Source organism: Chrysemys picta, chromosome 8, assembly GCF_011386835.1.
Source record: "Chrysemys picta bellii isolate R12L10 chromosome 8, ASM1138683v2, whole genome shotgun sequence".
NCBI classification, from domain to species: domain Eukaryota; kingdom Metazoa; phylum Chordata; order Testudines; family Emydidae; genus Chrysemys; species Chrysemys picta.
Window position 1 is genome coordinate 88,674,371 of NC_088798.1, and position 11,291 is coordinate 88,685,661.

An 11,291-nucleotide genomic window follows, 5' to 3' on the forward strand; every position below is an offset into this window, starting at 1 on the left:
ATCCAAGACTGGTAGTTCAATCCCAGTAAAGAGTGGCAGCTATTATAAAAGCACTAAGAGACAGATCTTTATGGAGTGACTCTACAAAACCCAAATGAGAAACTACAGCATTTTCACCTTCTCCCTAGAGAGGTTAACCATAGATGAATTTGGCCTATCAACTGAATTGTGTCCGCTAAAGAGGAATACAGAAATAATATTTGCTGGAATTGCAAAGCAAACAAACAAACAAAAAATTCTCCAGATTGAATGTTTTGAATTCTGGCTGTACAGTGTTTTTATATTTGGTAAAAATCACAACATAAATATTTAAAGATTAGGCAATTAGCCTCCATCTGTTTTTCCTTCAGCAGCTTTGTATGGTATCAGGTGCTATAGTTAATATATGTGTGTGTTAACAGGACTTTTGTCCCAGGGAAGATCTGGTTACTTTTCTTACATTTTAGTGCCATGCAGCTGTAATCTTCAGTATTTGATCTAGGGTATATTGATGTGTAACCCACACACCTCCTCGGTGTGGTGTTCTGTCCCATCTAGTGGCACCGAGACCACTTCAAAAGAGAGATAAAATGAGTCTGCTCTACAGCCTTAGCTAGCAGCCAGTTGGATTTTAGCAGTAGAGGATCATGTATTAAGCTGCAGAGGTCTCCGGTTCAATCCTGCCTGATAACGACCGGGGTGTGTTGGTGTTACAGATGCACAGTGTAGTAAGATGAGGCCCTGAAACATAAACCCTTATCAGAGGCCCGGTATGAGGCCTAAGGCCTGAACTAAAGTAATCGTGAAGACTTTGCTAACATAAAGCAAAGTTAAGCTGTGAGCCAGAAGCTGGCAAGGAAAGGGCTGATGTTGCAAAAAGATACATACCTAAAAGGTACTGGACACTAGAGATAGCAGAACACTCCAATACTTGCACATTCCAAACACATAACAAAGAACAAGCTGACCCATCCTAAAGACACGGGCAAGAGGGTAATATGATGGATAGAGTTGTTTTGTTCGAACCAACATGTACAAGGTGAGAGGCGGCACCTTGCTACGTAGTGGGGTTGCACCTCAATACGTCAGGAGTGATGTATAACTTGTTTGTACCTGTGTATAAGAATACATCCCTGGGGCAGTATCTCTGTCCAGGCTAGGGGACAGTGGAGTGTCCCACCACTGACTGAGCTGTGTCCATTGTCAGGGAGCACATATGTACTAACAGAACTGTAGACATCTGATCCGGGGAGCTAGAGACTATATTTCATTTGATAATAAACCTGGACGGGTGCCTTCGTACCTTATCAGAGTCTGTGGTCATTGGGGGTTCTCTCAGGGTCTGCTGTGTCAGTTAGTTATCTGTGCAGAGCCGGGGCAGCACACAGAGGGAACACATGTACGCAGCCAACTGTTATCAACATAGAACAGAGCAGAGCACCACACCGGTGGCATCTGACAACACACAGGTCCCTTCTCTCTCTCCCCCATGCTCTTCTTCGAGAATATTGTTTGTGCACTGTTTTTAGGAACAGTTACTGATATTAAATAGCAACTGTCATGCCCAAACTATTGGAGCTCATTGTATTTACACCATGGTGGGATTTTGGCGAGGCAAAAGTGGGAGAGGAGAAACCCCATTTAACAGCATGCATTAATTGCCTCTTAAGTATCAGCTAGGCCATACCAAAATGTTCCTAAAGGACAGAGCTTCAAAGCTATTAGTGTACCTGGTTTCATCCAGTGAACCCCATGACAATCATCACCCTTTACAAGATCACCTTTGTGTGGCACTCAAAAGGCTATTTCCCATCTGTTTTGCCAAGCCAGCACGGTGGGTGCGTCAGGTGGTCCAGGGGTTCATTTTGGATGCCTATTCAAAGCTAATGTATCGGAACCTCTTGGCTCTGGATCTTGGCTCTTTCTGATGTGAGCTCTTGGTTTTGGCTAGACCCCAGATACTTTGGGAATAGCCTCTCTCATAGCATTTTGGCATTTCTGTTTGCCGTAACTGCAACTGCAGAAAGTGAAGAGGTACATATGCATTTTAAAATAGAATGAAAATATTGCTTGAACCCACGGGAAAACTGCAGGCTTGGGTTCTATTCAGTTTTAATTGGGGGTGAAGGTTCAGCTTGTTTTATCTGAAGCAGCTCCCTCATCCCTAGATACCAAGAGGGTGGGGCACAATTATATCCTTTGAGCCTTGCAGTAAAATGAGGGAAGACATTTCAAAAGGTTGAAGTTCCAATTTGTGTCAGTCACCCATCTTAGGAAGTAAATCAGCCAATGCTACCGGCATCCGTTGATATGTAGGGCTGGAGGCTAGGAATTGCATGCACAAGCGCGTGCATGGCTTGCTGTTCACTGAATCAGGTACACAGGATGTGTTTATAGCAGGTACAAACATGCATGCTCATCTATGCAAACTGGTTTGGGGTTTTTCACTCAAAAAATAGAGGGGAGGGGAAGAAGGATGGGGGAGGTCACAAATAATGGCTCATTAGTAGGCTCGTCGAAGAAAATTTTGTGCTGCTGTAACGCTGACAGACCCCGGTCGTCGGATTGAACCGGGGACCTCTGGAGCTTAGTGCATGAGCTAAAAGCCAACTGGCTGTTGGCAAAGGCTGTAGAGCAGACTCAGTTAACTCTCTCTAAGTGGTCTCAGTGCCACTAGATGGGACAGAACGCCACATCCAGGAGGTGTGTGGGTTACATACTTCCCCTAGCTGAGGAAGCGCCTCAGCTTCAGAGACTTCCCAGTTGAAATCCCGGACAAGCCCCCACTTGTAACACCAACAGACCCCAGTTGTCAGCGGGCAGGATCAAACCGGGGACTTCTGGATCTTAGTGCATGAGCCTCTGCTGCAGGGGTCGGCAACCTTTCAGAAGGGGTGTGCTGAGTCTTCATTTATTCACTCTCATTTAAGGTTTCGTGTGCCAGTAACCAGGGCTGGCTCCAGGCACCAGCCTGGCAAGCAGGTGCTTGGGGCGGCCACTCCGGAGGGGGAGCGGCACATCCAGCTATTCGGCGGCAATTTGGCGGATGGTCCCTCACTCCTGCTCGGAGCGAAGGACCTCCCGCCGAATTGCCGCCGCAGATCGTGGCTTTGGGGGGGGGGAATGGTTGGGTTTTTTTTGGGCTGCTTGCGGCGGCCAAAACTCTGGAGCCGGCCCTGCCAGTAACATTTAAACATTTTTAGAAGGTCTCTTTCTAGAAGTCTATAATATAGAACTAAACTATTGTTGTGTGTAAAGTAAATAAGGTTTTTAAAATGTTTAAGAAGCTTCATTTAAAATTAAATTAAAATGCAGAAGCCCCCGGACCGGTGGTCAGGACCCGGGCAGGGTGAGTGCCACTGAAAATCAGCTCGCGTGCTGCCTTCGGCACGCGTGCCATACAGGGCCGGCTCTGGCTTTTTGGCCGCCCCAAGCAAAAAAAAAAAACCACCTGCAGTGCAGCCAGAGCACGGGTGCAGGGGTGCCAGCTGGGGGGGGAGGGGGAGGGAACGGGCAGGAGAGAGAGAGAAGGGGGCGGCCAGGGCTACAGCAGGGGCGCTGCCACGCGGCCCCTCCCGCTGCGCCACCTCCTGCCGCGAGGGCTCTGCTCCAGTTGGCGGGGAGGGAAGGAAGAGGACTGCCCTGCAGGGCGCTCTGCTGCTCCCCGCCGCCGCCCCCTACAGGGCGGCCGGAGCGGAACAAAAAAAAAAAGCAGCCGTGCCACCCTAGGATTGGGCAGAATGCCGCCTCCAACAATCTGCCGCCCCAAGCACCAGCTTGCTCAGCTGGTGCCTGGAGCCAGCCCTGGTGCCATAGGTTGCCTACCCCTACCCTACTGCATGAGCTAAAAACCAACTAGCTGTTAGCTAAGGCTGTAGTGCAGTCTCGTTTAACTCTCAGTGGTCTTGGTGCCACTAGATGGGACAGAGCACCGCACCCAGGAGGTGTGTGGGTTACACTGAGCTGCTCCCATGCTGCCTGGGCTATTTAAGGCAAAGGAAAAACTCATCTAAGAGCAGTTCGGCTTTGCAAAGGGTACGTCTTATCGCAGGGGTGTCTCTGATCACAATATCTAGCTGCTAAATGACTCTGTGGTTTTGGACTGGACGAGGACCCATCCCTTACTTACAAGAATCCGATGGCCATACCCTGAAACATCCAGCGGCAGTTCCAGTTTGTGCTTTAGATAAATGGCTCTTTGGATCTGAGTCAGGGGATCTGAGAAGTCAAAGCCAGAGGGGCCAGTGTTTGACTCTGAAACGAACATCCTCTGTCACCGTTTAGGACCAGGCGGATTGAGCCCCTCATCAGTGAATAGATGCTGTCCCCAGGAATACTAGCCACCCCTTCTTTCCCCTGTAAACTACAGCTGCCATCGCCGTGCAGGCTTTTATCGAGACGTGGGGACAGTCTGTCAGTGTCAGGAGCTTTAGAGTTGCACACACGGCCCAGATTCGGACCCCTTTGCTCACTGTTTGCTCCTTGGAGGCTTATTCGGTCTTTACACGGAGCCAGAGGCACGTAGCTGTGCTGCCCCTGGAGCAGGTCAAGGGGGGAGCTGAGATCCTCCTCTAGTTCCGCCTTGCTCCGTGGGAAAGCAATCGGATCCTGTTCCATTCTGTACCAGCAGCGGGGGACTTCCCCTTCAGCACCGGCTCAGCTGGTCCGGCGGGTGCGTCGGTAACTCGGGAATCAGGGAGCGGCCCACCTGCACAGGCAGGGCAGCAGCAGCGCTGCAGAGACTGCTCTCCCCCCTAGGTGTGACCTGTGAGGCGCGCAGGGGAAAGGAGTCACTTCGCGCCCCATTACTTCGCTGCCCAGGAATGTAAATGCAAACAGGGTCTATGCCCTGGCTTCTTAAAAGCATCTTATTTATGCCTAAGTGTAACTGCAGCCACGCCTCACACTTGATGCAACGCCTGGTGGAAGCAGCAAAATTGCCTTCTCATCTCTCCGCCCTACTCAAGATTTCAATCAAAGATGGGAAAAACAGCAAACAGAAACGAAGTGGATGGAGGGAAGGGGGCATAACAATGAACACAGCCCCAGTAACTCAGAGCCATGGAAATATCAACATTAAATAACACTGAGCATGCATCAGGAATGCAGAGCTCACACATCAGTTCCTAGCAGGCCTCACAGACAGACTCTAACAATTTTGCATAGAGATCTGTGGACTGAGCTGTCTGAGTGTACAGTATGGTGCACTATTGGGTCCTGGAGTCAACAGCTAAGCAGGTATTAAAATTCTCATAGGATTGAATTCTTCTTAAATAATCACTGGGCTCAGGTATATTTCCTCAGATCATCTTCATCTAATCATCTTCATCCTTTCCCTCCTCCCCCAAGGCATAAGTAGGGGGCATTAAAAATAGGAGTAGTCTCAAACTCATATTTTCTCATTCTATAACAGACAAAATGTGACCTGGAAATAAAACTGCAGTGTCAGCTTAGTATCCACGTCAGAGAAATCTGCCTTCCAAGATATTAATTTTCATCTACAAGCCTCTTTCACCTTAGGCAGTATTGGGAAATCTATGTATCTAGCTCACCTGCTATACAGCAGAAATGACAAAATCCTTATCTCCCCCAATCACAGCTAATTTAGCCGACAACGTGGGCGCACACACACACACACACACACACACACACACACACACACACACACACACACACACACACACACACACACACACACACACACACACACACACAGAGTTTGGCAACATATTGCATCCCCAACAAATTCTACTAGAATAAGGAAGGTTGTACCGATGTGGAGAAATGTACCGATGTGGAGAAATGTTCAGCTTTTCTTCTAAATGATAGTCTAGCAAAGATGGGAAGGTCCCACCTAGGTAATTATCCTCTCAATTTTGCTCATTATAGCCCAATAATTTCAGGTTTCAGTTCTTTGCAATACTGTCAACTGTTTTAGTTGTGCAATGGGATGTTGTATTGTCTTTGGTCCTACTTCAGAGAGGGCTTTAGAACTATCTAGTGAGGGCTATAGAGGTCTCCATCACAGCAGGAACACCTATACCCAGCCTGCTTAAAGTGTGAATATACCTTCCATTGCTTCCACCTGCCCCTTCCAAATGGCTAAAGGAGGCACATAAGAATCACCTATTTGAGCAGTGTCAGGGGAAATCTTCTCTAAGCCAGTTTCAGAAGTTTCTACTGGGGGTTCAGAGATGCAGGGAACTGTGGAGGAGTCAAATGCCATTGTATGTTGGCAATAAAGAAGAGAGGTAAACTCCCTAAATTCCTCATCCCAAACCCCCTCATCTTGGGAAGAAAAGTTTGCTGCCACTTCTCTGGCAGTGGTGCCAACAGAGGTTAAGAAAAGAAGCTGCCAAACACAGGGCCTACCCCTGCAACGTGCAGAACAGGGTCAAATCCCTGTGAAAGCAGGAGAATGAAGCTCAGCACCTTGCTGCATTGGGCTCAGAGTCCCTTGCAATGGAGCTTTCAGTGAAACCAAACCTTAGACAACAGACAGGTTGGGCATTTTCACAGCACAGGGGCAATGCTTTGTGGTGCAACAATACATCTTCCCCAAGTGGCCACATAACTGCCCACCCCTTCCCAGGGCCCAGAATTAGCACAGCCATTTGTGATACTGGGGCTGTTCCACTGCTGGAGAAAGAAGAAAATAGATCCTCGTTCTTACAATGTCCTGCTGCCGCTGGAGGTGAAGGAAATGTGTTGTGAATTACCAAGTGCTGTTGCCATAGAAAGTGACAAATTAGCACTTCAGTGGAGTATGCAGAGATGCTGATTAATGGCAAAGATTCGCCCTCACTCCACCTAGAACAACATGGTGGCATTTAAAGTAGTACTCTGAGAAAACACCTTCCCATCTGAACTGATTTGCAATAAGTTGCTGCCTGCAACTGTAGCACCAGGGTGCATCTGCTGGCCATAGCTTCTTTGCTTTGGGTGAAAACAACAAGCTATTTTACAAGCAGAAAACACGCTGGGTAATAAAAGTGAACAAGGCCAGGCTGGTTTCTTTTGTGTCTTTTGAGTCGTTGAAAGCAGCTGTTCTCCATATCCTGCTGGCTTGGACCCAAAGTTAGAGTGGTGATAGGGAGAGCAGGTAGATCACCTTGAACGACTGCTGAATTCCCAAGCCTGGCCACAAACTTTGTGTTACACTGAAGACTGATATGTGCAGCAGAGCAAAGGCTGGTGATCTATCAGACTTTGGCTTGTCGGTTTATGCTGAGAAGGGAGATATTTTTTGAAATCTCAGAGACAGTTCGGATGAGGTTACTGGTTAGAATCCTCGCTCTAGGTGCATACTGATTACTGCAAGTGATAAAAGAATTGAACCATCTCTCCATTCCAAAGACACTCCCAATATAGAGTGTTTAAAACCCCCACTAAAAGAGAACCAGAACTCCAGACCATCACAGGTAACGTTAGAAAATGAGAGTGCATCTGTTGTATGCTCCCTATGCTGTGTGACATGGGCCCTGATATTGGGACAGGGATGTGCTTCCCTTCTGGATACAATTCTCCAACTGATCATCCCCAGGAGAGAGGAAGGAAATCAAAGCAATGGAACCAATGAAAAGAAAAGCTCTTGGCTTTACACAGACAGTGATGCTATGTCTGTAATAGCAGCTCACCCAGTAGACCAGCTGCATTTACTGGTTTCTTTCCCCTGGGCCTTCTGCAGTGCAGAGTGAGTTTTATTTCTAATGTGCCCAACTGCATTTTCTTTATCCTAAAGGGTTTTATTATACATAATTCAAACATGACGAGCTTGCTGGGCAGACCATGTCTGTTCTGCTGGGAGTTTGTCACTCAGTTTTTCTCTTTGTTGCATATTTTGTTTGTTTGAAGATGGCATTTGTGGACCCTTGGGGGTGCAGCTGAGGCTGGATCCTTGGTATCAGGCTAAGAGTAGATTAATTTATGTCATCAAACTGAACATTAAACGTCACTACAGTTATTCCCCCCAACCACACAGTGGAGAAGAATGCATTGACCTTGGGTTGGGAGAGGCCCTGGAATGGCTGGCGCTAAGAAGCTGGGCTGAAGTGGTCTTAGATTGCACTTGAGTGACCCCTTCTGGCTAATTTTTGCAGAGGCTTAGCAGAGTTCTGGAGGGAGACAAACCAGCCTTTTTTAGGCAGAGGGAGGGCTCTGCGCTGCAGAGCACAGCGTGCAATAAGGGAACATAGGTTGGGAGATCCCATAGGACCTCCCTTTCCCCTTCCACTAAAAGAAAATGTGTGATGACATGACCTATAGTCAGAGAATGAGTCAGGGGTCTCACTTCTGCTCTCAGTGGTCAAGCCTCCACATCACAGAATCCACCATCACACTGATACAAATTGTTTCCTCTCAGTAGAGAAGCTAAGGACTGAATAGGCTGGAGACACATCTCCCTCTGAGGTGATTTTTCAAGGTCAAGTCTGAGTCATGTTGGGCTAGTGTATGAGCTTGCAGTGCAGCTGCTGCTCTGTACCTGTTCCTAAGAATGCCAGTCCTGCACCTTTCCCCAGCATTAAATTATCTGTTATTTTTAAAGGTTAAAAAACAAGGGACAAATAAGAGGAAGTAAGGGTGTGCTAAGGTTTTATGAATTTGCACCTTGGTAAAATCTGACTGAGCTACATGCTGTCAAAGAAACCCTTGCACTTTCCAGGGCTGCATTTGAGGCCATCTGTCCATTTTCTAGTATTTGCAGTGATAGTTTGAATTTATTTAGGCCCTGCCTATTGCCACACAGGCACAAGGAGGATTATTACAAATGGGCTGGGGAAGGCAATAAACACACAGAGAAGCATGTGAAGAAAGGCAGTAGGTGTGGCTGAGCATAGGACAGGGAGTCAGGAACCGCAGAGTTCTCATCAGTGACTCCCTCTGTGACCACAGGCAAACGCTTAACCTCTCTGCTCTGTAAAGTTGTGATAATCCCTATCATTGCCTATCCTGATGACCAATATCGTCTCATTGTTTCCTTGTAATCCCCAGCCTGCCTGTCTGTCTGCCTCCATCTATTGTCTTATACTTAACGGTAAGCCCCTTGGGGCAGAGACTGTGTTCTTGTTCTGGGTTTGCACAGCACCTAACACAATGGAATCCTAGTCTATGACTAGGGATCCTAAACACTACAGTAGTACAAATAATGAATAATGTCTGCCTCATAGGGATGTTATAAGGTTTATTTGTCTTTTGTACAGCACTTTGACTATTAAAAATCCTGCTAACGATCGTACTTAACACTGAGATAGCATTTCCCATGGTGCAAGGGGCAGTAAAAATATTGACCAGTTAATCATCACAACCTGAGGGAGGTAGGACAGCATCCCTGCCCTCCATTTATAGATGGGGAAACTACTGCATGAATTGTGGGGCCTTTTCCAGACTTTGAGTTTTACAATCTCAGTTTAAATAAGGAAATTGCTTTAGTGATTTAGAGACACGCGGGGTGGCTGGAAAATCTGCAGCTTTGATCTCAACTGCGCAATACATTTCATGCCAAAGCGGTTACAAAACAAAGTTGACTTCATGAAGAGGGTGTGAAAAATGGCTGGAATCTCTCTTTATAACTCTCTCTTTACCTTTTTGAGCATGTTCTGTAAGGCATAATTCAGTTAATACGCTTTCTGTATGGTAGTTTAGTCCCTAAACCCTAATTTAATGAGAATGACACCAGGTTAACCTAAAGGCTGCAAACATCAACCCTAGAAACTAAATTCTGAACAATGTTCCATTGACAATCCTGGGGAATATTTCTTCACAGTCTTGTTTTGGAGATGTTGTTTTCATCATTTTCTTTTGTTTTCCAACATTTCATTTGGCAGGTTTTGAGAAGAAGCAATACCCAGTTGTGAGCCTGCTTGTTGAATCTGTGCCATTAGTGGGTAGCGAACTCTCAACTTTCCAAAGAACATGGCCCATTGAGTCCAGACCAAAATGTGAACAGAGCTGACAGTGTCTGTGAATTCAGCTGTGGAAGCAGGATAACAGGGATGCATGAGGAAAGAGCACAGCAGGGTTCAAAACACCAAGGCAGAAAATGTCTTGTCTCTTGATCTTGAGTGGTTGGGCCTGTCAAATCTCATTTGGAGACTACCATGGAAGTTGTAGAACAAATTAAACCAGTTCTTTGGTGTCCTAAATAGTTAAATAATTATCTACATTTAAAAATGATTAAAAGAGTGAGATAATTTATTAGTGTCCTAAAACAATTAAAATGTAATGAATGGTAATCTAAATATGAGCTGTCTCTCTGCCTATGTGTGCGTGCGTTTCATTTCTAGCACCACTAACTCTGCACTAAGTGCCATAAAAAAAAAGGAACAACATTGATTCTGTCTCCAAAGGCAAATTTTCCCACCCTACTTCCTCAACACCTCAGTCATGCTGTATCTGTGTTATTGGGACTAGACCTGCACAAAGAGGTGGGTCTTTATTGCATATTGGGGAGGGAGTATCACAGGCCAGAAGAACATGACTGAGAACATTATGCCCCCAGCCTCTGTGAACGTCACTATGGAGGACAGCCCAACTGATTGCGGCAGCCACGGTGTGTCATGCAGCGAAAGGTGGTCAGCCAAAATCACTTGAGCCTATCCATCAATGGCCTTGAAAAATCAAGAACAAAACTTTGAATTGGCTTCAGACTGGATAGGGAGCACAGAGCGTACAGAAACCCATGTGATGTTCTTTCTCTGGCTCATTCCACTGAGGCAGTAGACAGCAGCATGCTGGGCTAGTTCATCTCAGTGCAACCTTCACAGTCACTCCCAGGTAGCATGCCATGCACTAGCCTAGTCAAGAAGTGATGAAGGCCAGGGCCTGATCTGAGGCCATGAAGCACCTTATGGCTTCATTTGATCGTATTGTAACATGCTTGGGCCACGTGCTTGGTAAGAGAATGATTCACCTTGCTGCACTCTATACTAGCATCTCCGCTGGCATGCACACGTCTTAATCTGTTCCTTCATTAGCCCTGCTCGGGAGTCCTGATTGTTTACATGATTATTTGGTAACATCTCTCGATACGTGGCCTATTTCTGGAACTCAGATAAACTCTCGAGCCGTTTCAGTCAAAATGAACACAAATGCAGCTAATAGAGCTAGGAATCAGTTTAATCAAAATAGGCCTTAACTGGCACTTAGATGGGGCATAGGCCTTCCTCTGCACTGGGGTGAATTTCCCACTAGGTCAAGAGTGTCCAATCTGTAGCCTGGGGAATATTTGCGGCTCTCAAGGCTCTGAATTGTGGTCCTCAAAGGTGATGGCATGGGAAGAAATTGTGTATTTGATTATGAATTGAAACCATGTC